The sequence below is a fragment of the Euleptes europaea genome, chromosome 6, assembly GCF_029931775.1.
Source record: "Euleptes europaea isolate rEulEur1 chromosome 6, rEulEur1.hap1, whole genome shotgun sequence".
Taxonomy (NCBI): domain Eukaryota; kingdom Metazoa; phylum Chordata; class Lepidosauria; order Squamata; family Sphaerodactylidae; genus Euleptes; species Euleptes europaea.
In genome coordinates this window covers 78835187-78862251 of record NC_079317.1, presented here as the reverse complement: position 1 = coordinate 78862251, position 27065 = coordinate 78835187, and the positions used below count along the sequence as shown (strand labels likewise).

The 27065-nt window shown below is 42.1% G+C and overlaps 1 non-coding gene across 1 annotated transcript; it reads right to left on the bottom strand.

The window, feature by feature from the left end:
• Nucleotides 1-12252: 12252 nt before the first annotated feature.
• On the bottom strand, nt 12253-12324 carry TRNAA-AGC (transfer RNA alanine (anticodon AGC)). The gene has a single exon. It is a non-coding gene; the product is annotated as a tRNA-Ala (tRNA).
• Nucleotides 12325-27065: the final 14741 nt, after the last annotated feature.

The window sequence follows — 27065 nt, the reverse complement described above, 5'->3', positions numbered from 1 at the left end:
AGTGTAGCCCATTTAGAGAGAGGGTGGGCAACATTACCCTCACTTTTGTTTGACTTCCTTATGTTACCATTTAGTCATAATCGAGGAGCCTTTGCCAACCTCACTACGGGACAACTACATCAGGGGGTTTTCTGTATGTTTTTGTTGGTTTGTTTGTCTGTTCTGGTTTATCCCCTGATTTCCATATACATTTTTGTGCCCTTAACTTTCACTTTGGGTTTTTTTTGTCCCCCCCCCCAGTTTTTTTCTGTTTCTTTTGAGAGCACTTTTATCCCTATCTTATTCTGGAAGTTGATTTTTGGTCTCCTTCCCCTCATGCATAATGTTTCTGTTGGTTTTCTTTGTCCTGCCCATTTCCATGCACCTCCAGCCCACATTCGAATGATTAAGCTGTCATCATCATCATCATTATCATCCCACTCCCTTCCACCCCCGCTTTCCTGAAGATATGTGGTTTAATTTTTTTATTTTAAAGGCACTAAAATATTGATATACCAATACACTGCTGTAATGATGGGTCAAACAGGTTCTCTGAATTTCCAGCTTTTGTTTTTTTTTTAAAAAAAGTAAGTCTCTTAATCCCTTCCTTCTCAGAGATATAAAGAAAAAGGCACATCTGCAAGGAAATGCGATACAGACTTGCTTAAAAAAAAAACATTACATTTGGGAATTCAGAGAACTTGCTTGACCAATCAGTACAGCAGTATATCAATATATTAATATTTTAATGCCTTTTAAAAAATCCATGATATTGATATATCGATATAAGTATGCATACAAAATAAAAGAAACTGATTTCACAACTGTAGAAATGCACAGGGAGGGCAGACATGTGGAAGAACCCTGCCTAAGCTGATTCCAATACTTGTGGATTGACTGCCAAGAAAATCAGTAGCAAGTCAAGCTTGTGGAAAAGCCCCAGATGTTTTTTATGAGTTCCTGCAGCCGCACAGCATTTTAACACCTGCAGGGGCTTGGGACTGCAGTGTCTCTGTCCCATATCCCAGCATGAAACCAGACTGAAAAGGGACCATGGCACATGAGTTATCCACAAAAAACTGGAGTTGGTCCGCTACAGTTCTCTCAATCACTTTGCCTAGAAAGTGCAGATTAGAGACTGGGTGATAACTGGCCACATCAGTTTTGTCTATGGATGTTTTTAAAGTAGTGGATGGATAACTTTCACTTTGAGTGACCAAGGGAAGGTGCCATGAGTTGAAGGAAAGAGCCATGAAGTCATAGCTGACTTATGGAAACCCCATAGGGTTTTCAAGCAAGAGATGATCAGAGTTGGCCTGCCATTCCCTGCCTCTGCGTAACAACCCTGGAGTTCCTTGGAGGTCTTCCTTCCAAGAACTAACCAGGACCAACACTGCTTAGCTGCTGAGACCTGATGAGATCAGGCTATCCTGACCCATGCAGGTCAGGGCAATAATTAAATGCCATGAAGTCACAGCCTACTTATTGTGACCCCTCAAGGAGTTTTTAAGGCAACAGATGAGCAGAAATGGTTTACCAATCCCTGCCTCTATGCAGCATCCCCAGACTTCCTTGGTGGTCTCCCATCCACATGCTAACCATGGACAGCCCTCCTTAGCTTCCAAGCTTTGACAAGCTCAGGCTAGTCTGGGCTATTCAGGCTGCACCATGAGTTGGTGAATGATTTATGATGGGCATCAAGGGCTCATTAAAGTAGGTTCTTACATAATTTTAGCAGCCAGTACACAAGAGGTGGCCTTTATTGATCCCAGGATCTTGTCAACATCCATAAAGGCAACTGAGTCAAAATGGTCCATAAGCAGACCAAGATACCTTAAACAACTGGGATGGCCATGAACTAGCTGATGCAATGGTCACAGATAAATAACATTTCTTTTCCACTATGATTGCTGCTTCATAAGTTTTGCAATGGGTGCTGTAGCTCACTCTGCCAGAATCTGTACGAGTTTCCCACCAGCTTCTTTCTGGACAACTTCCACCCCTCTTCAGGTCATAGAGCTCTGCAGTTAAACACGGGGCTATCTTCCACTCCAGGGACAGGAGAGGTTACACTGAGAATGTGTGAGTGGTGCAAGGTCACCCAGCGAGCTTTCATGACAATGGCCAAAAATGCATGGTCCCTTAACCCACTTTATTCCCAGTTTCAGCCAGGATCAAATTGACTCGGGCTGGGGGGAAACTGTACGCATTACCTTGAAAAGCAGGAACAAAACTGTTTGCAAATCCATCCATGTAAACAGAAAGTGCGGGAGACATGCACAGTTCCTGTTTAGCTTGCAACACCCCCGCCCCGGGTGAGTGGTCATTTCCCAGGGCAGGGAAGACCCTCATTGGTCAATTTGAAACAACCAATCACTGGGGGCATGGGGTGTGTGCCAAACTAAACAGGAACTTCATGTCTCCCGTACTTTCTGTTTACATGGATCGATTGGCACAGTTTCGTCCCTGCTTTTCAAGGTAATCCGTATAGTTTCCCCCCCAGCCCAGGTAAATTTGATCCTGGCTGAAACGGGGAATAAAGTGGGTTAAGAGACCATGTGTTTTTGGCCAATGTGAGGGTTTGAACCCAGGATCTCCCAGATCCTGTTCCAACACTTGAACCATTACATGACACTGTATTGTATTGTATTGTACATGACACTGGTTGCTCTTGTACATGACACTGGTCTTTCATTTGAGTTACTGGGGAGTCTCTCAGCCTCCTTATCAGAAATATCTGATATAAGCATTTCACAATAATTACAAAGTTGAAAAGGAATTTTACCATTTTTTCTATATTTTATTGATGGGAATCTATGTAATTAATACAAAAGCATAATTTTAACTGTGCTCATTTAACATGCCACTGTAATGGGAGATGACTTTGCAATTAATAATTTCCCACTGTATTTCAAAGACAGAAAACAATTTATTTGCCTGTTTGTAAAGCTGTGAGAAATCAAAGCCCCCATGTAGTGTCCTTTGTGTGGTCTCTCACACACCCTTAGTTACAATCTCTGGGCAGGCAACATCTGAATTCAGTTATGAATAAGAATGAACTTTAAAAAGCAGATATGAGGTGCATGCCCATGTGTATGTGTGAAAATTCAGTATTTGATTTATGGCCATTTAGATTTTTTTTAACAAAATGATATGTAAATTCCTTTTAGGAATACCTATGGTATCCTTGGATCCTATCACCAGTCTAAGGCTAAACTTGAAGTAATTGTTTCCTTTCTCTTGAACTTCCATGATGTTTAACCTAATAACCAACCTATGGTATACTAGTTATCTAGGTTTTACACATAGAGCTTGGGGAGAGTTGACCAAGAATAGATTCTAACACTTTGGAATGTGGAAACCATTAAGAAATACGTATTTTATAGGTACTGTAGCCAGTATTGCCATGTTTACCAAATGAAGGCTTTGCTCTGTATGTGTACATGCTCTGATATTATTTACCCTAAAATCTTGGCTTGAAAATGTATTCCTGAAACTACCCATGGTTGTTTTTGCCCAACACAAATTGATTTGTTTCACTTAATTTATGTTGGATATATTTATGCCCAATGAGATTGCAAGTGGCTCCAGATGCTGCTGCGGTTTGCACATAATGGGCACATTTGCAAAGCTCATTTTTATTACCTAGCACTTAACCTTGATTTTGGTTTTGTTTTATTTTAGTTTCCATTCCCATTGAGAATGATGCTCCCCCCTCTCTGCTACTGAGAATCTGGTGCATAGCTAGTTAAGTGGCTACTGTCCTCTTTCTCAGCCCTTCTGGTCACCAATCACTACTCTTCAGGAATGCACTTGGAGGCAACTTTGGGGAAAGTTCCCTTCAGGTCTCAGATTGATGATGTAAAGCAACAGACCTTTGCATTTCCTTAGTCCATCACCACCATGCCTGCAACACCTCAGTTCACCAGCGGATTGGCAGATGCATAAAACAGGCCACAAAGCTTGCATTAATTTATTGGCAACACATTTGGATAGCGGACTGTGCAGAAAGACAGTTTCTACAGCCTCTGTTCAGTTCTTTTACGGCATAGAAATAAGCATATAAGATGAAGAAAATGTACATCTTGCACTGAAAATTAAATTACAGCACTGCAAAAGAATAAAGTTGTTATAAAAAATGGCAGCATTTAAGCAAATTTTGAAATAGTGTAGTTTTATTCTGAATCATCATAAATCCTTTATATTTATTTGTTTTTGGCTATTTGGCGGAGTTTGCAGTATCTTCCAAGGCTCAAATGCTTTCCTTTGAAAAACAACAGAGTGCTATGTAAAAAATGGCCCAAATGCTGTAGAAGAGGTATTAAACAGAAAAGGGGGATGGCTTTGCAAACATCACAGTAAAATATTCACATGTTCAAGTGTTACAAGTGCCTATTCCAAGTGTCAATTCCATTTATTCTAGAGGAGTCCCGTTAAGTCTTTCTTCCAGGTTTAGGCAATGGCAGATGACAGCTTTTTCATGTGAAAGTGGCTGCCCCTGAAAGAAACAGAGGAGTATCTTGTTTCAGATTGGCATCAATTATACAGGGCAAAACATTCTGGCATTGACAGATTGTTTTATGGTGGATACATCAGGGTTGTATTTTTTTTTTTTTTAGGTGAAAGGGTAATGGTTGTGCTGTTAATTCTTTATTAATAGCATGGAATGTGAAGGTCAAAAATTAATCCAAAGAAAGTGACATCAACCTCCAGGAAAAAGTAACAGTTAAGATCCAGCTCAGAAAAAATTAACAGAACAAGGATACATTTCATTCTGGTTTTGGAATAGCTCTGATTAGGATTTGAAATATTCTGATTATGTGCATCTGCTAATTATGCCATCAGATAATTACGAGTGCAATTATACTATTTTGGATTTAGGAGAACATTCTATTGTAGCTCCTTGGGCTGCTTCCACACCAAGGATTTCCCACATTTCAGCCACTTGACAAGTCTGTTTTTTGCCCCAGCACCCAATAAAGACACAAGACCACAGCATGGGATTAACTAGTTTATTTAAAACAGCTGATCTATGTCATCAATTAACTATGATAATATTTAATTGAGAGCGGGCTGTGCTAGACAGCATTGGCATGGCTGCTTTTGGTTTTGGCAAACCACCCCGGCTCCAAACTCGGCCAGTGGCTGCAACCAGCCTTGTTTGTCATTGCCTGTACATACTGTGTGAAGTCGTGCCCAGCCCCAGCCCCCTTCCCTGATGCGCCATGAAGCCACTACCAGGTTTGGAAAGATGTTGCAGAGCACCAAAGGAGCTCCTTCACATGCCCCATTGCATTGTAAAGCAAGCGATGGTCTTTTCAGAACACACCTTCCATCACACCTGATGGCTCAGGGTGCTCGCCACTGCTCCCTACCTATCCATAAACAAAAACTGCCTCATGGGGGAGAAAGAACAATAAAGCTTCTCCTTCCAGCTTTCTCTGTGGCAAATCAATCCCTGGTTTACCAGCCAGGAGTGCCTCTTTTCATGTTTTCACATGAAATTGTCCTGTATTTGTGCACAGACCATTAACAGCCCACTCTTTACACACACATTAAAAAATCTGCTTTATTTTAAGCCTGTAAAAAGGATATTTCCTGGGTTGGATACCATCTGCAAGAGTGTCTGAAGTGGAAACATTATAGTCGCAGGACCTCCGGGAAGAGCTGGTCAATTACTAATCAGTTACTCTTTTCATTTGTTGATGAAGTGTAACAATTAGTATAACAGACGAGAATTGCCTGCCTTTTAGACAGAGGGGATGGGATCATCTGAAGGAATGCAAATATGAAGAGGTTGGGTTTTTTTTTTTTAAAGGATTTTAAAGGTATTCTGTTATTCCTATCCAGCCTTACTCCGGCTTACAAAAAAAGAGAAGAGAATCACCCACAACTTAGCCTGCCTTTTAGATAAGGTGGAGGGGATTGTTGGAGGTGTCTGCAAATATGTGTAAAGGTAAAGGTCCCCTGTGCAAGCACCAGGTCATTCCTGACCCATGGGGTGACATTACATCCCGACGTTTACTAGGGTGGTTTGCCAGTGCCTTCCCCAGTCATCTTCCCTTTACCCCCAGCAAGCTGGGTCCTCATTTTACCGACCTAGGAAGGATGGAAGGCTGAGTCAACCTTGAGCCGGCTACCTGAAACAGACTCCCATCGGGATAGAACTCAGGTCACGAGCAGAGCTTGGACTGCAGTACTGCAGCTTACCACTCTGTGCCATGGGGCTCCTATGTGTAGGTTAATAAAAATGTTTTTTAAAGGTAATGCATTATTTCTGTGAAGTTTTGTGTTATCCACACTGTGCAAAAGTTAAAAAAAGTAAAACAGGGTGGGGGGAGAATCCTGAGGGTCACATGAGAACACAACGTGGTGGGGGAGAGCTTCAATGCACATCAGGTATGAAAGGAAAACCATCACTAATAATAGAAAAAATGGATTCCCTTAGACTGTCTGGCATCTCCTTTGCAAGGCCAATTTCACACAGAATCACATCAGCAACCATGCAGGGATTCTAAAAGCTACTAAATTATGCACATGGACTCATAGAAGAAGAAGAAGATACAGTAGCCTTTAAAGACCAAAAATCTAGGGGTATTATATCTAACCAACACACTTTCTAACACACTTGTTTGTTCTGTGCATTTTCCTTGGTTTTCTACAATATTTGTTGTTCAGCTTTGTCTCTATATCCCTCATTCATTTATTTAATTTATTATGATCTAAGATCAGCCAAAATAAGGACACAAGCTAACCACAAATAAAACATATAAGAGCAATAAAAAATCTTAGTTAAATGCTACTTTTAGGGAGTTAATAAAAGGATTGTACCATCTGCTTCCTTACCTCCAGACTACCATCCCTCTGTGGTTGATGAACTCTGACGAAGAATGAGATACTGGATGTTAACCCCCCCCCACACACACACACAACCATATCTGGATGGGAATTTCCCTGAGACCATGGGGGTATGAACAGGATCCTCAAAGAGACCTCATGTAGAAATTCATAGGAGACCACAGCTTGCTTTGTGGTATATCCCTCAGATATTAGTGTATGGGCATAAAACAATGCTTCCTGTTCCCCCCTTTTCCTCAATTGCTATGAAATCTCAGGGTCAGCTTTTTTTTGGTGATGAGAGACTACAGGAGATTTATTGCATTTTTGTAATACTTGTAATATTTGCAAATTTACAAACCAAACAAGGGAAAGTAGGCAAGTACTGAAATCTCTAAAGCACCAATGGTTCTCACAAAAGCAAACATTATTTCCTTGTAGCTTTTCTCCTAACTTTCTTGCCCTAATATTTCCTGTTTGCTGACTATGAATGCTCCCACACCCTGGCTCCTTAGTGCTATGCAGTGAAGTTCTTCCACACTTATCTGGAAACAGTATTATAGTACTCATTATCATTCAGAATTACAGTTCTTATTCCACACAATAAACTATTCCTGCTGTGAACAAGAACAGGCAACCTTCCAATCCCATATAAAGAAAGTGGGTAATGGCTGCGGGTGGGGGGCGGGGAGAGAGATATCCGTAAACAAAAACGGAGAGTAGGGGCAAACGGAGCGAAACTTAGCCCTCCCCCGAACCTTATCTTGCTGCCCTCCAGTGTGGGAAACATTTTTCTCCCAGTTCACTTCTGATATTGGGAGCCTGACTGGGAGAAAAATGCACCAAGTATTGTAGCACAGCCAGGGGAGGTATGGGTAGCTCTATGATTGTGTTCTCCTTGTGTACTTTGCTTTTGTTTAACAATGTAGCTTTCTGCACTTCTTGCTTGAGGATCTTGGGCATGGAGGAAAAGCAGACACCAATCCATGACTCTGTGTGCCACTGGGTAAGTGATCGTTTAGTTGCATTGATGCAGGGAAGATCCCTTGAATGAAGGATTCAGTCTTTGAGAATCCATGAGAGTTTCTTCATATGCAGGAGGGTGCTGAGTTGTTTTCTGTTGCCCCAGAAGGTCGGACCAGAAACAATGGGTTGAAATTAAATCAAAAGAGTTTCCATCTAGACAGTTAGAGCTGTTCCTTGGTGGAACAGGCTTCCTCAGGAGGTGGTAAGCGCTCCTTCTCTGAAGGTTTTTAAGAAGAGGTTAGATGGCCATCTGTCAGCAATGCTGTTTCTATGACCTTAGGCAGATCATGAGAGGGAGGGCATCTTGGCCACCTTCTGGGCATGGAGTAGGGGTCACTGGGTGTGTGTGGGGGAGGTAGTTGTGAAATTCCTGCATTGTGCAGGGGGTTGGACTAGATTACCCTGGTGGTCCCTTCCAACTCTATGATTCTATGATCTATGATCTTCCAATTGGCTGGGAGAAAACAACAACCATAAAGGCAGAAATGTCTTTGCCACTGAAGCCGATACAGAACGGGGAGGGGGGGAGAGGAAGAATCCAAAACCGATAATAAGTACAATAAACTAAACAACTACTAAAGAACTGAAAATGACCTGAATAGATTGGTTTGTGCACATCCCTAGCCACAGCGGGAATCTGGTACATCTCTTGACCCCTGAGTACAGTAGGAATGGGAAACGCTCACAGCTGCACACTGATCATACCCAGAGTTACTCTGTTTCCCACAGTGTCTTGGGTCACGGCTACTGTTGCAATTACTTGACCATTGGGCCGCGCAATGGAAAAACTTACCTTTCCCCCATTTGGTTTTTATATACTTTCCAACTGACTAGATCACTTCTATCCGACAGAGTTGGCACTAGCTCGTTTAAATCACAATAAACGACGTAAACGATGAAGCTCTTTATTGTTTTCAGTGCAGCGGGTTAATATAGCTACACATCTGGAATTTAGGGTTTTGTTTTATTTAAACGGAAGAGCTGAAGTCATTAGACATGTTTGCTGTCTAGTTGGGTGGCCACAATGCTATCCTATGAATACGTAAGTGATATGTATGCTGCTTGTCATTGAACGGGGAGCAATGGTTCTCAGCAGGTGGCTTCAGTAAGCAAAATTGCTCCAGGCAAATGTGACAAATGGTAGAAATATACGTCCACCACACAGAACCACAATTATGATTTAGATCGTTCAGCCTGACACTTTTGCTCTTTGCAAATTATTTTTGAGTGCATCAATGGAAATAAAATTCCCTTTGTCTGGCATTCTAAAGATCAATCTACTAAAATATAGTGCATAATGCTTTATGCTGCAGCTAAGTTTTCCAGCCTAAAATCCAGACTGGCTGATCAGATTGTTAAAATCGTTTTTGAAGCTGTCAGAGAAGCAAGGCCTTTTATTTGTTTTCCCCATAGGAAAGAAAGCATGATTTACTTTTCCAACAGGAGGCCCCAGCAACACAAATTCTGATCAATGAGAATCTACTTAAGCTAACTGTTATTATCTGTAAAAGAGCCTGATGTAGTAATGTAAGAAAAAGTTGTATCATGAAATGAATTCTTCAGATGGGGTGTGCTGATCAAACTATGATGTAGCTCTAGAACTACATGTAGAAGCTTGCACACAAATGCTCAGAAATGGTTCCTTGCAAGTCAGGCACATTCTTTTCATGGGGTGTGACTTTTACCTATGGTGCATTCCTGAGAGGAATGCCTGCGCCAGTCTTTGGAGGCAATACGGCTGCCTCCCGGCATTAAAAATCTGTGCAACCTTCATAGGGTTGCACAAGAGATATACCACCTAAAAGGTGATGTATCTCAGCAAAAATTAAAAGGGGCATTCCCGGCCCGAATGGGCTTTGGAGGCCGCCTAAAGGTGACTCCTCACCCAACCCGGAGCCATAACGCCCCAGGAACACCTCCCAGGACGCCGGCGTTGCCTTTGACAGTGTTCGGATGCTGCCAAAAGGCCCCGTCAGCATCCTGGGGTGGCACTGCCTCTGGGCCTTCCCCCCGTTAGTTGCCCGGATGCCGTCGCAGCGCCTTCCTGGTCTCTTAAGGGCTTTCGCTGTTAGATCTCAGGAATGTGCTGTTAGTTACTTTTATTTCTATACTTCATCATCATAATTAAATTGTGGAGCTCCCTGCCTCAGGATGTGGTGATGGCTGCCAACTTGGAAGGCTTTAAGAGGGGAGTGGACATGTTCATGGAGGAGAGAAGTATTCATGGCTACTAGTTAAAATGGATACTAGTCATGATGCATACCTATTCCCTCCAGGATGAGAGGAGCATACTGAATATATTAGGTGCTGTGGAACACAGGCAGGATGGTGCTGCTGCAGTTATCTTGTTTGTAGGCTTCCTAGAGGCACCTGGTTGGCCACTGTGTGAACAGACTGCTGGACTTGATGGGCCTTAGTCTGATCCAGCAGGGCTTTTCTTATGTTCTTATCATCATCAAAATTTATTTCAATACAAAAATCAGCTCCAGAAGACTAACAAATGATTAAATAAAAATAAAAGTAAACATGTATAATGTGGTGAATATATGACAGTAAACATAAATTGAGAGGGAAACAGAATGATAAAGCCTCCCCTAACAACCAGGCAGAGCTGCTAAGACGTAATCAACCACTGTTGTATCTAGGGTTGCCAGGTCCCTCTTCGCCACTGGTGGGAGATTTTTGGGGCGAAGCCTGAGGAGGGTGAGGTTTAGGGAGGGGAGGGACTTCAGTGCCATAGAGTCCAATTGCCAAAGCGGCCGTTTTCTCCAGGGGAACAGCTCTCTATTGGCTGGAGATCAGTTGTAATAGCAGGAGATCTCCAGCTATGATCTGGAGGTTGGCAACCCTAGTTGTATCCCACAAGTCCTCAGGCAAAATTTAGCAACTGACTATCTCCTGGGAAGAGTTGAAAGGAGGCATAAAATTGTTCAGATCTTCCCATCATGGTTGACAAAGCTGGAGCTATATACTGTTTATATACTTCAATGCAGTGTGCTTTGGACTGATGTGTAAACCATGAAAGAAGTATTCAGACAGCATGAGTAGGCCAGGGGAGCTTGTATTTTACCTTGGAAATACTTCTCTCTGAATTGTGCACTGAGTGGGCCCCAAACAGAGATGCTCTCATGTGTCAGTGGGAGGGATGTACAGTGGTTTCATTTCTTTATGACGGGAAGAAAGTGAGTGTCTGCATCCACCAACAGCACTGGCCATGTATTTGGCAGTGCGCATACAGTGCAGAATGCCACATTTATCATGTTTTGATGCTGGGGATGGGTATTTTTCTTCTCAGAGAAAACATTAGGAATTGGTGCAAAGGAAGATCAGTGCATGAACTTGAGCATTAAGGCTGTTTTTGTGGTCCCTTGCTGGATCATCTATGCTGTTATGTGTACTCAGCACTTCTCTGAAGGGGTAGTGCTACAGGATTTAGTTTCCTTTGGAGTCTTTATAATATTTGTTTTAATTGCAAATATTCAAGTAGAAGCTGTTGGAAGGAAGCGGACTTCAAGAATCAGGGAACCAAACTTCTAATCTTGCAGCAGTTTCCTTAAAGCCACTTTTTCAGTCCATTTAAAGAATTCATCCAGGTTCAAAATAGCTTAAACTTAGGCCTGAAAATAGAAAAACATAACCTGAGTCAGTTAGCACTTGCCCTGTGTATCATTTAAATTAGGCCCTCAACCACTTCATGGATAACACTTAGCAGACCAGAAATCCATAGCCCAGGTGAACATTACATTGTCACTTTGCATGTACGGTAGTCTCCTTTAACTGAGATGCTGGGTGAACCAAATGCTATATAACCAGTGTCACATTTAAATCAGGACTGAAATTCTTTGCTGCCTGCCTCTTTTTATATTTAGACTTCAAAATTAGCTCCAAGTTGTTGCTCTGTCCTTTCCCACTAGCTGGAGATGCCCAAACTCTGATGGGCATTGCATTCCAAAGTCTGAAAAGAGATTTCGATTAAGAAACATTACCAGTCTTTCATTAAAGCTCCTCATTGGTTTTCAAGTCACATTAATGAAGACTGACCAAATTCACAGCAATCCATGATTTGGGACTGAACACAAGTTATTGCAAGGGAAAGCATTTCTCTGTAGACTGTGAAGCAGAATTACAAATCTGTGAATTTTAAATGTAGTACAGTGTTTACTCAAATGCAAGACTAGTCGTCCCTCCCAAGTATTTTGTCAAAAAAGGGGTGGTGGTGTCTTACATGTGCATAAAAATTACAGTTATGACCACTAATTTGTGTGTGAACACATGAACACATGAAGCTGCCTTATATTGAATCAGACCCTTGGTCCTTCAAGGTCAGTATTGTCTACTCAGACTGGCAGGGGCTCTCCAGGGTCTCAGGCTGAGGTCTTTCACTCCACCTACTTGCCTAGTCTCTTTAACTGGAGATGCCAGGGATTAAACCTGGGACCTTCTGCATGCTAAGCAGATGCTCTACCACTGAGCCACGACCCCTCCCCCGAGTGTGTGTGTGTGTGTGTGTGCGCACGTGCGCACTGGAGAGCAAGGAACCCTTTCTCTTGACATTGCTATTGCATGATACATTTTGCAGTAAAAAGTCTTCAACTAATACGAGGACTTGTTAGGCTTCAGGAACTATGTAACAATATTTGACATCAGTCAATGGTAAGCGTGGCTACTACTAGTCAAGTGATTGGATTAATAACCACATTTATGAAATTAGATCATTTGACTACTCTTAGCCGTCTGAACCCTGCTCTGTGGCTCTTCCATACCCATCGTATGTACATGTGGCAACATATTTGTACTGTGAGGAAGAATCCCTGTTAAAATGGATACAACCCCCTCTCCCCCTGCCAACTTGTACAAGCCCCACACCTTCATTTGACGGGCGAGGTAAAGCATTAATGCTGCATACACCATATGTTTTATTTATGATTGCTATGGTTTCATTAAAAATGGCATTACCTGCTGAGGGAGCCCAGTTATGCTTTTAACGGTTTTGATCAGGTTGCTAAACTACACAAGCTATGAATATTTTAAGAGGGAGAAAGAGCAAACCATTTAGCAGACTACATTTGTTCTAGAATCTGGGACCACCTAGAAAAGTAATGCCTGTTAATTCTCTGTGTATAACCAAACTTGCCTGTTAGGAAATGAAATTAAATGCGTGTGGCAATTTCTATAAAGCCAGAAGGATAATTTCATTCAAGCAGTAAATTAGGGTTTCCACATACTTTTCCATTAATGTCAAGAAGAGCAAAAGGATCCTTTAAAAACAGCCCAGCTTTTATTTTAGGGGGTTGGGAAGAGACTCTTTTAGGGGTGTGCATTTTGATCTTTATGTATACATATAAAGATATAAACACCTTTATGCTTTCTGTAAACACCTTTATATATTCCAGATTAGTGATCTTATTTCCACCATGTCTCAAAGTGAAGTTTGCTAGAAAGGTTGGAAGGAAGGTTGTTGTCTGTTATTATCATAGCTAAGAACTGACTTGTTTCTGCCTCTTATTTAAATTCACTGGGACATCAGCACCACTTTCAGAGTGCAATTTTAGCAATTTCCACTTGGTGGAGCTTTATGATTGAATTTTTAATGCTTTATCAAATTTTAAATATTTGCAATTCAAATGAAAGGAGATGCAGAATGAAAATATGTTTGTGAAAATGTAATGAAGATGGGTTTGGATTTATTTAGGACTCCCCCCCCCCTTCGTCCAGTAAATCAAATAATTTGGTCTTTCTAATGGAAAACTATTTTCCTTCAATCGTGATGCAGTTCCTTCGGTACAAGTGAAAAGAAAATCATATTTTTAATTTTTAAGGAGCCCTTTAACAGTGCAATCCTAAGAACCCTTTCCTGGGAATAAGCCCTATTGCATAAGCCTGAGGAAGGATTAAGATGGCATTGTAAACTCAAAGTCTTGGATCCATTTTTTTTGGCACAGAAAGGGGAGGTGCCTTCTAAATTCAACCCAATCCTCCCTGCTGCATCTCCTCGCCAAGTGGATAGTGTTCTGAAGAGCCCCTGAGATTTAGGGGCATCTTTGGGGGAGGGAATCAAAGCCTTCGGTGGGGTGGAACGAAAGCCCACTTCTGTGAAAGGAACTCTTTTTCATGGTTCTTAAGATCCAAGTTATGTACTTTAAAAACAGTACTCTGTCAGTGGTTTTGTGGTGAAAATTATATTTTGCTGATATAATTAATTGGGGGGGCTGGAAAAAAGAGCAGGTTAAGAACCTTTTATTTCTTGCAACCTGCATCTTTCTACTAACAATACACACAGCACTTTTAATGAAAAGTGCTTAACCATGAACTGGAAATGCATTGGTACATCGGTAAATAGTAGGGTTGCCAACCTCCAGGTAATACCAGAAGATCTCCTGCTATTACAACTGATCTCCAGCCGATAGAGATCAGTTCACCTGGAGAAAATGGCCACTTTGGCAATTGGACTCTATGGCATTTAAGTCCCTCCCTTCCCAACCCTTTCCTGGCTCAGGCTCTGCCCCCAAAATCTCCCGCCAATGGGGAAAAGGGACCTCGCAACCCTAGTATACAGCAGTGTTACACCTGCAATCCCAGCATTCCTGTTGGGCCTCGTTATGATCATTTTGCTGCAATCATGCTGTACTGGGGTGTTGTGTATCTTTCAGGCTTATGAAGCGCTTCCTCCATATGAGCAGAAGCCAAGGAACAGTAAGAGTATAGGCCCAGTAACAAAATTCAGGGTTGATACTGTATATATGAACCAGCTGGCTGAGTAATGAAAATGTACACAACAGGGAAAGCAACAGACAACATGAAAAGATAACAGTCCACTAGGTAAAGGTAAAGGTCCCCTGTGCAGGCACCGAGTCATTCCTGACCCATGGGGTGACGTCACATCCCGACGTTAACTAGGCAGACTTTGTTTACAGGGTAGTTTGCCAATGCCTTCCCCAGTCATCTTCCCTCATTTTACTGACCTCATTTTACTCATTTTACTGACCTCATTTTACTCATTTTACTGACCTCGGAAGGATGGAAGGCTGAGTCAACCTTGAGCCGGCTACCTGAAACCTACCCCTGTCGGGATCGAACTCAGGTTGTGATCAGAGCTTGGACTGCAGTACTGCAGCTTACCACTGTGCATAAATGCGTGGGTTTAGAAATATAAAGTCCAGCAATTGATTAGGGAACAAGAGAAAGAAATAAATGTAAAAGTTATCAGGGTAGGAACTCCTTTTGGCAACAGGTAACTTTCGTTCCAGCTGCACACACAGTGTCTTTACGTTTATTTTCAACAATATTTTTCCTTGTGCAAATTTAGCAACATTTGCACCAGGATTGCTTTATCAGGGAGGAGAAGGCAAGGGATAGAAGAGGGAAATGTTAACTCCTTCCTCCCCTGCTACTTTTTAGATAGAAAAAGCAATCCCAAACTGCTTTTAGCCCTACTGGAAAAAACAATACTGACAGCTAAATTTGCAACTGAAAAAAAAACGTTTCAAATAAGCATGGAAGGATATGTAACATATAACTGAGCCATTCATATGCATGTTACTCTTTAACTTCTCCACTGATGAAGAGCTAACAACTTGTAATGTGTTTGGATTTATATTTATGAACAAATATATTATTTTCCTCTACCTGCTGGATTTTTGTTCTTCCACTGAGTAGTAGAAGAGGGGCTCTGAATATTTTTTCTCCAAGTGAAGAAGAAGAAGAGAAGAAGAAGAGTTGGTTTTTATATGCTGACTTTCTATACCACTTAAGGGAGACTCAAACCGGCTTACAATCACCTTCCCATCTCTTATTTCATATTAAAGAAACCATAGCCATGGTATCCTGAGAAGGAACCTGTTGGAAAACTGTTAAGAAATAAAATTGTTGGTATCCTTGGAAAGAACCTTAGGAAGGATTCTTGGATATGGATTCTTTAATATGAAATAAGAGATGGGATATATAAGGTTGGTGAAGTGGAACTGATGAAGAACTGAAACGGCCGTCTTCCTCTTCACTTTTGATCCCCTGCTTTGGGACTGAGTAATACTTACCTGGAATCCACACCTGAAAGAAGAAAAAAACCTAGAATTGGTACCTGTTATACTTTTTTCCTGTCTTTAGGATAGTGAATTTTGGAAACAATGGAATATTGTGACTTTGTGTCTTTATACTTAAAGAAATAGGACTTTTTGTATGTGCTTGTCAATGTTATTGTATAATACAGTCTGTTGTTTAGCTACACTTTGTAAGGTTGATCTGTGTTAGATTTGGAATAACTACCTGGAGGTTGGCAACCCTAGCTCCCTACAGGATCCTACAGGGGATTCTAAAGGGCCCAGTGTAAAGCAAGGTCTCAGAGGATTCAGATTTGGCAAAATACGGCCCGTTTTTATTCAGGAAATGCCGAAGTCCAAACTCCCCCGATTCGGATCCGTGGAATTCGGCACCAAGTTCGGAGTTTGCAAATAAATTCGGCCATTTAAAACCATTAAAAACACATTCACGCCTTTCCTTGGCTCTGGGGGGGCATGTTTGGAGGTAGAGGGGACCCTTCTTGCAAGAACCCCCATGTTTTGTGAAGATTGGGTCAGGGACCCCCGAGAAATGGGGCCTGGAAGGGGTCCCCCCAATCTGCCCACTGCAATAAAGCCATCACAAACACATTCGCGGCTTTCCAGTACGGCTCGGCTCAACCCCAAATAAAGGCGAGCGGGCACCAAATCCCCCCCTCAAGCCAGTACGGCTCAGCTCAAAGCACCTACAAACGACCCGAGGAGGAGGCGGGGCGGTTGGCGAGCAGAGGGAGAGACTCACACTCGCGCACCGCCACACGGGCCAGCTCAACTCCAGACAAGGACTGGCCACTGGCCACGGGGAGAAAAAAGCACAACGCTAACTCCCGCAGAGGAGAGCGGGCACAAACACAAAGCCCCGGCAGAACTGGCAACCCCCCCTTTGGCTTCCCCCCACCCACAGAAACTGCTCCCCCCCACAGAGAATCTGCTCCCCCCCCCACACACACACACACAGGAGAAAAGGTATAGAGGAAAACCCCCAAAATCAAACTGTGTGGATGTCTTCCAGCAGGAGCAGGGATGAGAAGTAAATCCAATCCAGTCCTATTCCAGTAAGCAGGAATCGGGATTCGGGATCTCTCAGAGTCAGGAGCAGCACCACCAAAATGGAAGGAATTCCAGACTAGAGTCGGGGCGGGAGGACGGGAGTTTTTATACTCTTCTAGCAAATTCAAAAGGGAGAATCCCTGTTCTGATTGGCCAGAAGAAGACCCGGCTTGGCCACCATTGGTCGCGGGAGAATGCTGCTAGTTGCTTACTGACTGACGGTTATGCTGCTGATCGGGAGCGCCCGAATTTGCCGAATTTATTCGTTGATCACCCAAACTCACCGAATTTGGCTCATCGTTTCCCCACCTTTTTTTGAATTCGTTTCCATCCAAACTGAAAACCGCCGAATTGGGGAAAATTCGGCTGTTTTTTCGTTTGGATGGAAAAGAATCGACAGCCCTACTCAGAGGTTGCTCGACAGCTTCCTTTGCAGGTTGATGGTGGAATATAGTGTTAGCAGGTTGCAGTGTCTATCTTCCAAGCCATTCCTCCATGGGCTTCTCAGCAGGAGGGTGACATTTCAGCTGTCTGAGCTCATAGAATCCATAATCCCAAATGTTGTGGCCTCTTTTTAACAGAGTATGGATCCCATCCTTTCTTTCCCTCCCTGTCACTGGTCTGTAGTGCACACAGACTAATATTCAGCCTTAGGACAAATAATGAGGAAAGCTGGGTTTTTTGGAAGTGTAAAAGATGGGGCGAGAGAAGTATTGTTGCTCTGTGGAAGAGATTTTTTACGTGTTTGTAGTGCTGAAAAGCTTGCAAAATAATGTGCGTGTATCGAGGGCAACTATGCCTCTATTATTTCACTTCAAACTCTTAAAAATATCGCTCATATCCATTATTAAGGCCAAACTCAACCTTTCATGAAAGATTCATGATCAGGTATCATGTCAGTCCAAGGCAGAGTTACACCCTTCTAAATCCACTGACTTCAATGAATTTAGAAGGGTGTAACTCTGTTTTGGATTGCACTGTTTGTTAAGGTCCCTAATGATCAGTCATGGGAAACTCTTTGTTCCATGCCTACATATTCCTTCTTTCAGTCAAGGTGTTTCATCATTTCAATTGTGCAAAATTAACACAGAATGTGATATCTGATGCAGGATTCAGACTTCTTCAAATAAAACTTCTAGTCCTCATGGTTTAAAATGACCAAACTTCAAAATGTGTACGCCATGTCAATGAAAAATATTGTTAGTGTGTAAGACTGTTTTTGCCTAGGGCTCGTCCTCATGGTCTCCCATTATAACAGAACACCTCTTTCACACTCCTTATTGCCATTCCTCTCTTGCCTTGCATAAAAATAAAGGAAGCACCCCCCCCCCCGCATATACAGACAACTTTATTTATTTCTTTATTTATTTTTTAGACTTATAACCTGCCCCCCCCCCCCCCAGCAAGCTGGCTCAGGGCAGGTAACATCATTTTAAAACACAACAACCAATATAAATATCCATGATAAAACCAACAATAAAATTCTAAAACCTAACATGATGGCGCATCAAATCTAAAACTGTAGGGAACGTACAGGTGGCAACCCTTGGCTTGTGTTGTTCCCACTCAAGGGGGAGAAGTGGGGGGAGGCCAGTAAGATGGTATAGATGATATAAGCTGATATTGGCGGCTGTCCTCAATTGTAGGCCTGGTGGAAAAGCTCTGTTCAAATGTTAATTGAATAAGCTTACATAAAACAAAACATTTTAAAAAAATGTGTTATCAGTGTGGAACAGTATTTGGAAGAGTATTTTGATTATTTTGACCTGGAGTGTGAACATGCCTGGGTATACTGTAATGCACTAATGTGGATTAATTAGACAGGGTCAGAGAATTGGGAATATAATTTGTAAACAAGATTCTTACTGAAGCTGAACTAGCTGGCGCTCAGCTGAGGGAGCTAGAGGCTTAAAGACACTGCAATGTCTTTATGAAACAGGGAAGAAAAAAATCTGTTTTGAGGTAATTCCACTTCCAAGTCATACATTTCTCTATTTCCCTGACCCTTTCCTCATTCTTTATCACCAGGGCAATTTGCATAAAAATAGGATCTATGCCACTTATGAGTTTGTGTGTTCCTGCTGCTTATTCATCCCTTGAAATCTTAATCCTTTGTGGCATTTATATAGTACCTTTCACCCCAAAGCACTTTACGGTAATTACTAATTGATATAAAAGGATCACTTCATCCACCCCTGACATGAAGGCACCTCTGTGATGAAACCAGATGTTTAATCATGTAGAGCGAAAAAAAATACATAGCCGTGTAATACAGAAAATAGCCTGCACAGTTTTTTTAAAAACTGAGTGGGAATCTGCATAGACATCTAAACTTCAATATGGACATCAGCATGGGGAGGGGGCAATTACCAGAATGATAATCACTTAAGAAATAAGTGTGTGAACTATAATAGTGAAAAGTGCACTGTTAAATTTCCTATCTTTAAGACTGGTGCAGCTGTAGAGAGCACTTTCGACCATTCCTTGCATCTCTACAGTCAGCCAAAGTTGTTCACAACTATTAAAGTTCCTTGGTGCATAACATGCCCGATGACTGGGGCATTCTTGAAACCTACTCTCAGATTCTGGAATTCCCAGCTAGGTCCCGAGTAGATGTGTGAGACAGAATGGATTCACTTGACCAGTACCTAGCAGTCCAGGAAGGGACTGGTTCAAGCTGCCCACTGCAGACGCGTAACAATGATTGTCTGTCTATGCCATTATATTTATTTATTTATTTATTTATTTAAAGAAAGAGACTTCAGGCTGTCTTTCTCCCATGAAGGCCTTATGGTTGCTAACTAGGGTTGCCAACCTCCAGGTAATAGCAGAAGATCTCCTGCTATTACAACTGATCTCCAGCCAATAGAGATCTGTTCATCTGGAGAAAATGGCAGCTTTGGCAATTGGACTCTATGGCACTGAAGTCCCTCCCCTCCCCTCCCCAAACCCACCCTCCTCAGGCTCCGCCCCAAAAATCTCCCTCCGTTGGCGAAGAGGGATCTGGCAACCCTACTGCTAACTGCTAACAATGATACCTGAAAACAAAACAAATATCCTCTTAAGATATTTGATTTAAAAAAAATAAAATAGAAAGTTTTATTTCATAATGCATAAGACTGTATATATGGGATGGAATTGTGGTCAAGGAAGGGGTGTCTGTGACGGGTTTATACTGGATCCAAAAAAGAGAACCTGGGCCCTGTTCTCAGCCTAACCCTTAATTGTTTTTGCAAGGTCTTTCTACCAACAGCCTTGATGTTAAACAGATATCGCTTCTATTATTTATTTAAAATAAACACATTTTGTTCATATTTTTACACTGGAGGTGACAGGTTTAAGAAGTACTTTTAGGTTAATTCGGTCTAAGAAAGGTGCTTGAAAGAGAGATCTTTCAATCTGATAAGATCAGATAAGTGAAGCAGAGACTCCACTGAAGAGGTGGAGGGCCAAGGAAGGCAGCATGGAGGTCCTCTCCAATAAATGTGATGATTAACTTAAGAATTCTTTTTGGGACCCAAAGCCCTCAAAAATTTACTTGCAATAATAACCTTTACTTGCAACAATGCTCTTCTGCTTTAAAATGTTACTGTTTTGATAATTTTTTCATATTTTAAAATCTATTACTTTGTCCATGTATTGTTCCAGGGACTTCTTAGTTTATAATGGATATGGTATCCTTGAGTTTGGGGTTGAGCCTTTAGTTACAAAGGCATACTGATCCATCTCTGTAACACAGTTTCTGTGGGCAACAACTGTTGTTTGTTGTTGTTGTTACCTGTCCAGGGTCAGGGCAGCTAACATCATGTAAGTACAAAAAATACAGTATACAGTTAAAACCAATCTAAAACACAACTAGTCATCTTAAAAGGCACCAAACGACTCCATCTTATGGAGGATGTTGTTTCAAGGTGGCTGTGCGGCAATGCCCACTTTTGGTGTTACTCAGTCTGGGATGGGGAGCAGGGCGAGAGGATGGAGAAGGATGAAGAGGGGGAAAGAGGAAGGGAGGGAAAGGGAAGACAGTAACATACCACCACCATATTTGCATACTTAAGTTAGTCCAGTGTTGTGCCATTGGCTAGGTCTGTGGCTAGGTCACATGGGGAATGTGTTCAGCTTCTCAAATATTGCTCATATGGCTGCATGACCCTGGAGTACTTCTTTGGAACACTGGCTTCTATAAATTTCTGATGGTATATAAGGCATTTTATTTTCTATTTTTTAAATATAATATCAGGGACCACAGGGTTTTCCCCCTAGGATTCCTCCATTAAGTTTGATTGTACATGTTAGCTATGAGAATTCTAAGTGGAGTGCATGTATGGCCAATTACTCAGAACCTTTAAAAAAAAAGTAATAGGTAATTTATTTAATGGGAAGTCCTGGACCTTAACCATGCTGAGATGCCACATTACCTGATCTGGAAATTCTGCCTCTTAATCTCAGAGGTTCAGTGTTGTATTTTTCTGGGTCCCACCCCCTCACACAGTGTACTTTACAGCACGTTTAAAGGACTATGTGCATTAGAAAGATGCATACTGCTTTCAAGAACAGTCAATTACATGCTCAGAAGTTAGGGCTGCCAACCTCCAGATAGTAGCTGGAGATCTCCTGCTATTACAACTGATCTCCAGCTGATAGAGATCAATTAACCGGGAGAAAATGGCTGCTTTGGCAATTGGATTCTATGGCATTGAAGTCCCTCCCCTCCCCAAACCCCACCCTCCTCAGGTTCCACCCCGAAAACCTCCCACTGGTGGCGAAGAGGGACCTGGCAACTCTACCAGAAGTACTTTTTCTCACTACTACTTATGGTTGATGAGTAAGTCCTGACATATAAGCAGAGTTTGGGATCAAAATACAGAGGCATTTGGATTTTAAACATTCCCTTAGTACAGTAGCCCATGTTCACAAGTTCCAGTGAATGTATGGGCAATTTATGTACAGTGTACACTTGATTTTTCTTTACACATGCGTTGAGTAATCTCATGTGACATTCAATGCACATACAGCTGAATGTGTGAATGAAAATACACATTTATCCAGGTACTGGTCTCTGGCTTCATTTGTGAAGTGAACACACATTGGCACTTCCTTACAAACATATGTATGTGCATCCACTGTATCATGTCAGAGGGCTAATTAAGCTCATAGGTAGAAAAATCAATCGTACATGAGGCATATTTATAAAATGATCACCACTATATTCTGATGCACAGTTCAGACAAGCTGTTATTTCCAGATTTTGGAATTCCTGTTTGTTTCTTCCAGTGGGACCCTTAGCATATTATTACACATCGTGCCATGTCCCTAGGGAGAGAATGTAATCTTGGTTAACCATTACCAGTTAGGCTTCTTCTTCTTTCCAGCTGCCTGCTAACAAATTAGAAGATAACAACACCTTGGAGTATTCTCTGTAAATTCTCAATATCCTCAAAAGGCAAAAATTCCCCATTCACTCTCTAACAATACAGCTGCTGCTCCTATGAAAGTGGAGTTAATGTATTTTGGGCAATGAGTTCACAACAATATCTAACTATTTTCTGGATCTGTGTGTTGGCATGAGTCTACAAACACAAAAACTGTAATTTTAAGAGGAAATGAAAAGATACACAGAAGAAATTGCTTGCATGCAATTTCATATTTTCACATTTTCTTACTTTCTCTTGTAGAAAGTTATGCACAATAGAAACATCACATCCTGCTCGCTTGATCCTAAATATCTGTGGTGATGTTATATGCCTCAAAGTGTTGCTACAAAGTTCTTTTGGGACAATGTAGCATCATGATGGGGCGGTAGTTGAGAAATCCCAGGATTTCTCTCCTGGTGCATTGGAGTCAGAGCCAGACTCGCATTCAGTAGGGTTGCCCTCAGGTGGGGGCTGGAGATCTCTTGGAATTACAACTGATCTACCTCCTACCTCGTAGCTCTCTTTCTCTCTCTTTCTGCCTCCCCACCCCAGAACTCTCTCTTTCTCTCTGTTTGCCACTCTGTCCCTCCCCCACCCCCACAGCTGCCCTCAGCGGCTCTCTTGGTACAGCTCTGGGCGGACCCACTGAGATTGCCCTCTCCCACAATTGCGTTTCACAACAGCAGTTGCCATGGCTGGACTTCCAGGCTCTATCGCTGGAGCAGCTGCTGCCACAAGGGGACCCCTCAACTGTAAGTGTGTTGTCTGCTCATGCACAGACAATCCAATTTCAAGGGAATTTAAACCTGATTTACTTTTAAAGAACATTTTGGATTTTTCTGCAGACATACGGGGTACCCCAAGTCTGCAGAAACATCTATTTGAGGCAGTTGTGGCCCTCATATGTGGATTTGGGTATCCACAGATGAGGCCACACCTGGGAATTAGATATATGTGATTTTTTTGCTAGAGACAAAACTCCACACAAGATATGGATTGCTGCTTCTGGTGGGTGGCTGTTTTTTTTCTTTCTAGAGACTGGACTTGGTATGGGCAGGGCAGGCAGGCTCTCTTTGTCACCCACTTTTTGTTGCACTGTGTCAGAATTCCAAATGTGCCTACAAGCTCAAAAAGGTTGGGGACACCTTGATTACTGTAGACCCGGTGGCTACTGTGTGGGTAGGAAAATATTGATTGTCCTGCCTACATGGCAGCCATTTTACCCAACCCTTTCCCCACAGCAGTCATGTCCTCCCTCTGCTTCCACAGAGGGCTTTTATTTTATTTTTTAATCGACACTACAATATCAGAATATCTTTGACAGCAAGGCTGTCAAAGATAGGACATTTTGGAGGACTTTCATTCATAGGGTCGCCATGAGTTGGAAGCGACTTGACGGCACTTAACAGTACACACACAGAATATCATTACACTGCTGTAACATTACAATGATATGCATACCAAGTTCTCTGAATTCCCAGCTTTCATTTTAAAAAGTACCGTATATACTCGGGTATAAGCCGACCTGAGTATAAGCTGAGGTGCCTAATTTCACCCCCAAAATGGGAAAAAATTAGGCACCCGCGTATAAGCCGAGGATGGGAAAGGAGGCCCTCCCTCCCCCCGCAGGCTTACCTTACCGGGCCCCGCGGGCCACTCCCAGGCCGCAGAGAAGGTGCGCGGGCAGGAGGCGGCAGTGGTAAGTTCCCCCCCCTCCACCTACTGACCCGCATATAAGCCGAGTTGGGTTTTCTCAGCCCTTTTTTTGGGCTGAAAAACTCGGCTTATAAGTGAGTATATATGGTAAGTGTCTAGCCCCCTTTCTGCTACAAATGAAAAGGAACACTCCATAATGGAAAGGACTAGAGACTTACTTTCTGGAAGAAAAAAGAAGAAGGGGGGATTCAGAGAACCTGGTAAACATATTAGTATAATGTTATAACAGTGGTGTTTTGATGTTATATCTAGTGGTGGTTTTTTAAAAATGCACCTCCCCATTGTCCAGAGGAGGGGAGGTGGCTACTGCTAGGGGACTGGGGCAGGGAAACGATGGGAAATATGCCATATGGAAGCCCTGTTGCTGCTGCCCTTTATCAGCAAGCATGCCCCTGTGTGGAAACCACCTGTGTGTGAAGAAACACTAGTTTAAATTCGAACAGAGACAAAGAGGCAGCAGGCAGACACTGCTGCATCTCTCTAGGCCAAACTACACAAGACTTTTTAGGGTCTGTGAGGTGGGGGAGTAATTTGCACCACTTCGGAGCTGCTTGTGAAGTATTCCATGGATGTGCAGCTCCAAAATGGGGCAAATAATTCCCCTTGGGGCTGTTCTAGCTTGTGAAAATGGTGCTGGAGAGAAGGCAGGAGCCCCTCCTCTGTCTGCACCATGGTCCTGAGCCAAATTGGGCCTCACAAACTCTTAAAACAACAGTCCCCATAGCTGCTGGGTGAATGTAACCTCATACATTAACATTAAGATCAGAAACCAAATCGACCCTTTTCTGATTTTACTTTCTATGCACATCTGGGCTATGGAGATTCATCAGCTTCTTCACACCTTCTGGTAATTAAATAAATTAAATATGTTGCCAGGAAAAAGACTGAGAGATCCAGTAGGTTAACAATTGCATCTCAAGCCATCTGTTGATGACTATATTAGGCACTGCTATTGAACTTGATACTATGAAGTCTTGGTTCCATCAACTGGCAGACTCCACCAAGAACCATTCCAGAAGGATAATAATGTTGAGAGATATATTCTATGCAGGTCACTGGTTGCTCACATAGCAAATAGCCATGACCATTTGTTTTCATTAATGGCAAATGTGTGCATTCTTTTTTCTGGAGAAAGGGGACAAGTGAAAATACAGGAAGAGCTAGTGAGGAGGAACGGGTGCCAGAAAGGGGGACAGGCAAGTAGAGGGTGGTTGAGACAAGCATTGTGTGCCAGCTCTTGTCTGAATCCCTCGTTTTCTCCTCACAAAAATGCCTAAAGGATCATGATGAAAAAGGTGGGGATGCTAAAGGAAGAGCAATCACTGTTACCCTTTCTTCCTCTCTCATTGTTAATTTTCACACTACTCATGTAGCTTGTAGCTCCTTAGCAGCAACTTCTATTTTTTAATCTTGCTCTATAATGTGACATTTTGTTTATACATTTCCTTCATTTATAGCCTGCTTTTCTTGTTCAAACTCAAGATGGATTACAGAATAAAAAACAATCTACTCATACAGCAAAAGACATCCAATAGACTATATACTAGGATTAGAGAATAAGAAAACAATGCACACAACAAATTGTTTTGTAAATGATGCCAGCAGTGGAAGGAGAAGATATAAGACAATGTAGAAAAAGCAGGTAATACTTACAATAATCATTGCTGTGGACTACAATCCTATTTAAAGCTCTATTGGACCACTCCATTCTAATTCAAAAATGTCCTATTTTGCATATTCTGCCTAGGGTTGCCAACCTCAGCTTGGGAAATTCCTGGAGATTTGGGGGTGTTGCCAGGGGAGGGAGCTCAGTAGGGATGTGATGCCATAGAGAAGCGGTGTTGAACTCAATTGTTACGAGGGCCGGATATAGCATAAATGTCACTTGGTCGGGCTGGGCCATGCCTCGAGAGCGGAGGGAGTGGATGCCTCAGCTAGCTTGCAGGCCAGATAAGAGCTCTCAAAGGGGCAGATCTGGCTCACGGGGCTTATGTTTGACACCCCTGCCACAGAGTCTCCAAAACAGCCATTTTCTCCAAGGGACCTGATCTGTGTAATCTGGACTGGAGATCAGTTGTAATTTTGGGAAACATCCAGACATCACCTGGGGGTTGGTAACCCTAGCCCTCTGGTTTGCATAAGGCTCATTAGCAGATGCATGTGTTCATTCCTTGATGCCTCCTGCATCAAGTGATGACTTGCACGTGCAAATAAGTGAGTCATCTACAGATCTAACATTATTAGAGGTTACATATCACCAAAAACATAATGCTTTCCTATGAGTTTAGTTCATATCAGCTGCAGGTCATCGATTGTCCTATACCTAAGCATGCATGCCACCATCTTTGAAGAGCATGTAAATGTCTACATTGGCCAGCCTAACCCTTGAAAAGGAACAGTGGCAGTGGTGGTAATAGAAGTTGAACTCATATACACTGGACAGAACTGACACTAGTGTAACCTTCACACATGTACCCTGCCACTGTATATTTGTAGGGTGATGCTATGAGTGAAACAGCATTTAGAGAGGGGTTTGAATTTAACTGCTTTTTAAAAAAATCATATATACATTCTTGAATTAGGATATAGATTAGCTTTAAACTGGAAAAGTCTCCCTTAAACTGGCTCGTAAAGTCTTTTACAGTTTTCCCACTTTGTACATGTTAATGTAGTTTTAATGTTTTTTAGCGTAATACATACTCTGATATCTTGATGTAATTTTCCAATTTACATTTAATTTAAGGGGGGGTGGAAAGCACGAAATCTGTTTCAAGGGGAAAAATAAAACACTTGTAATTGACTTCAGGAATATCATCCAATCTTCTCTTAAATTGAGATGCCAGAGTGACTACATTGCCTTTTAAATCAGATAACAAAATTATTCCAGGTATAAGAAGATGGTGAAGAGATCTGTGGTAAATAGCCTGTGAATTCAAATGCAGCCTGCATCTCTCTTGAGATTTCTCAGTTCCTACACATTAGACAAATA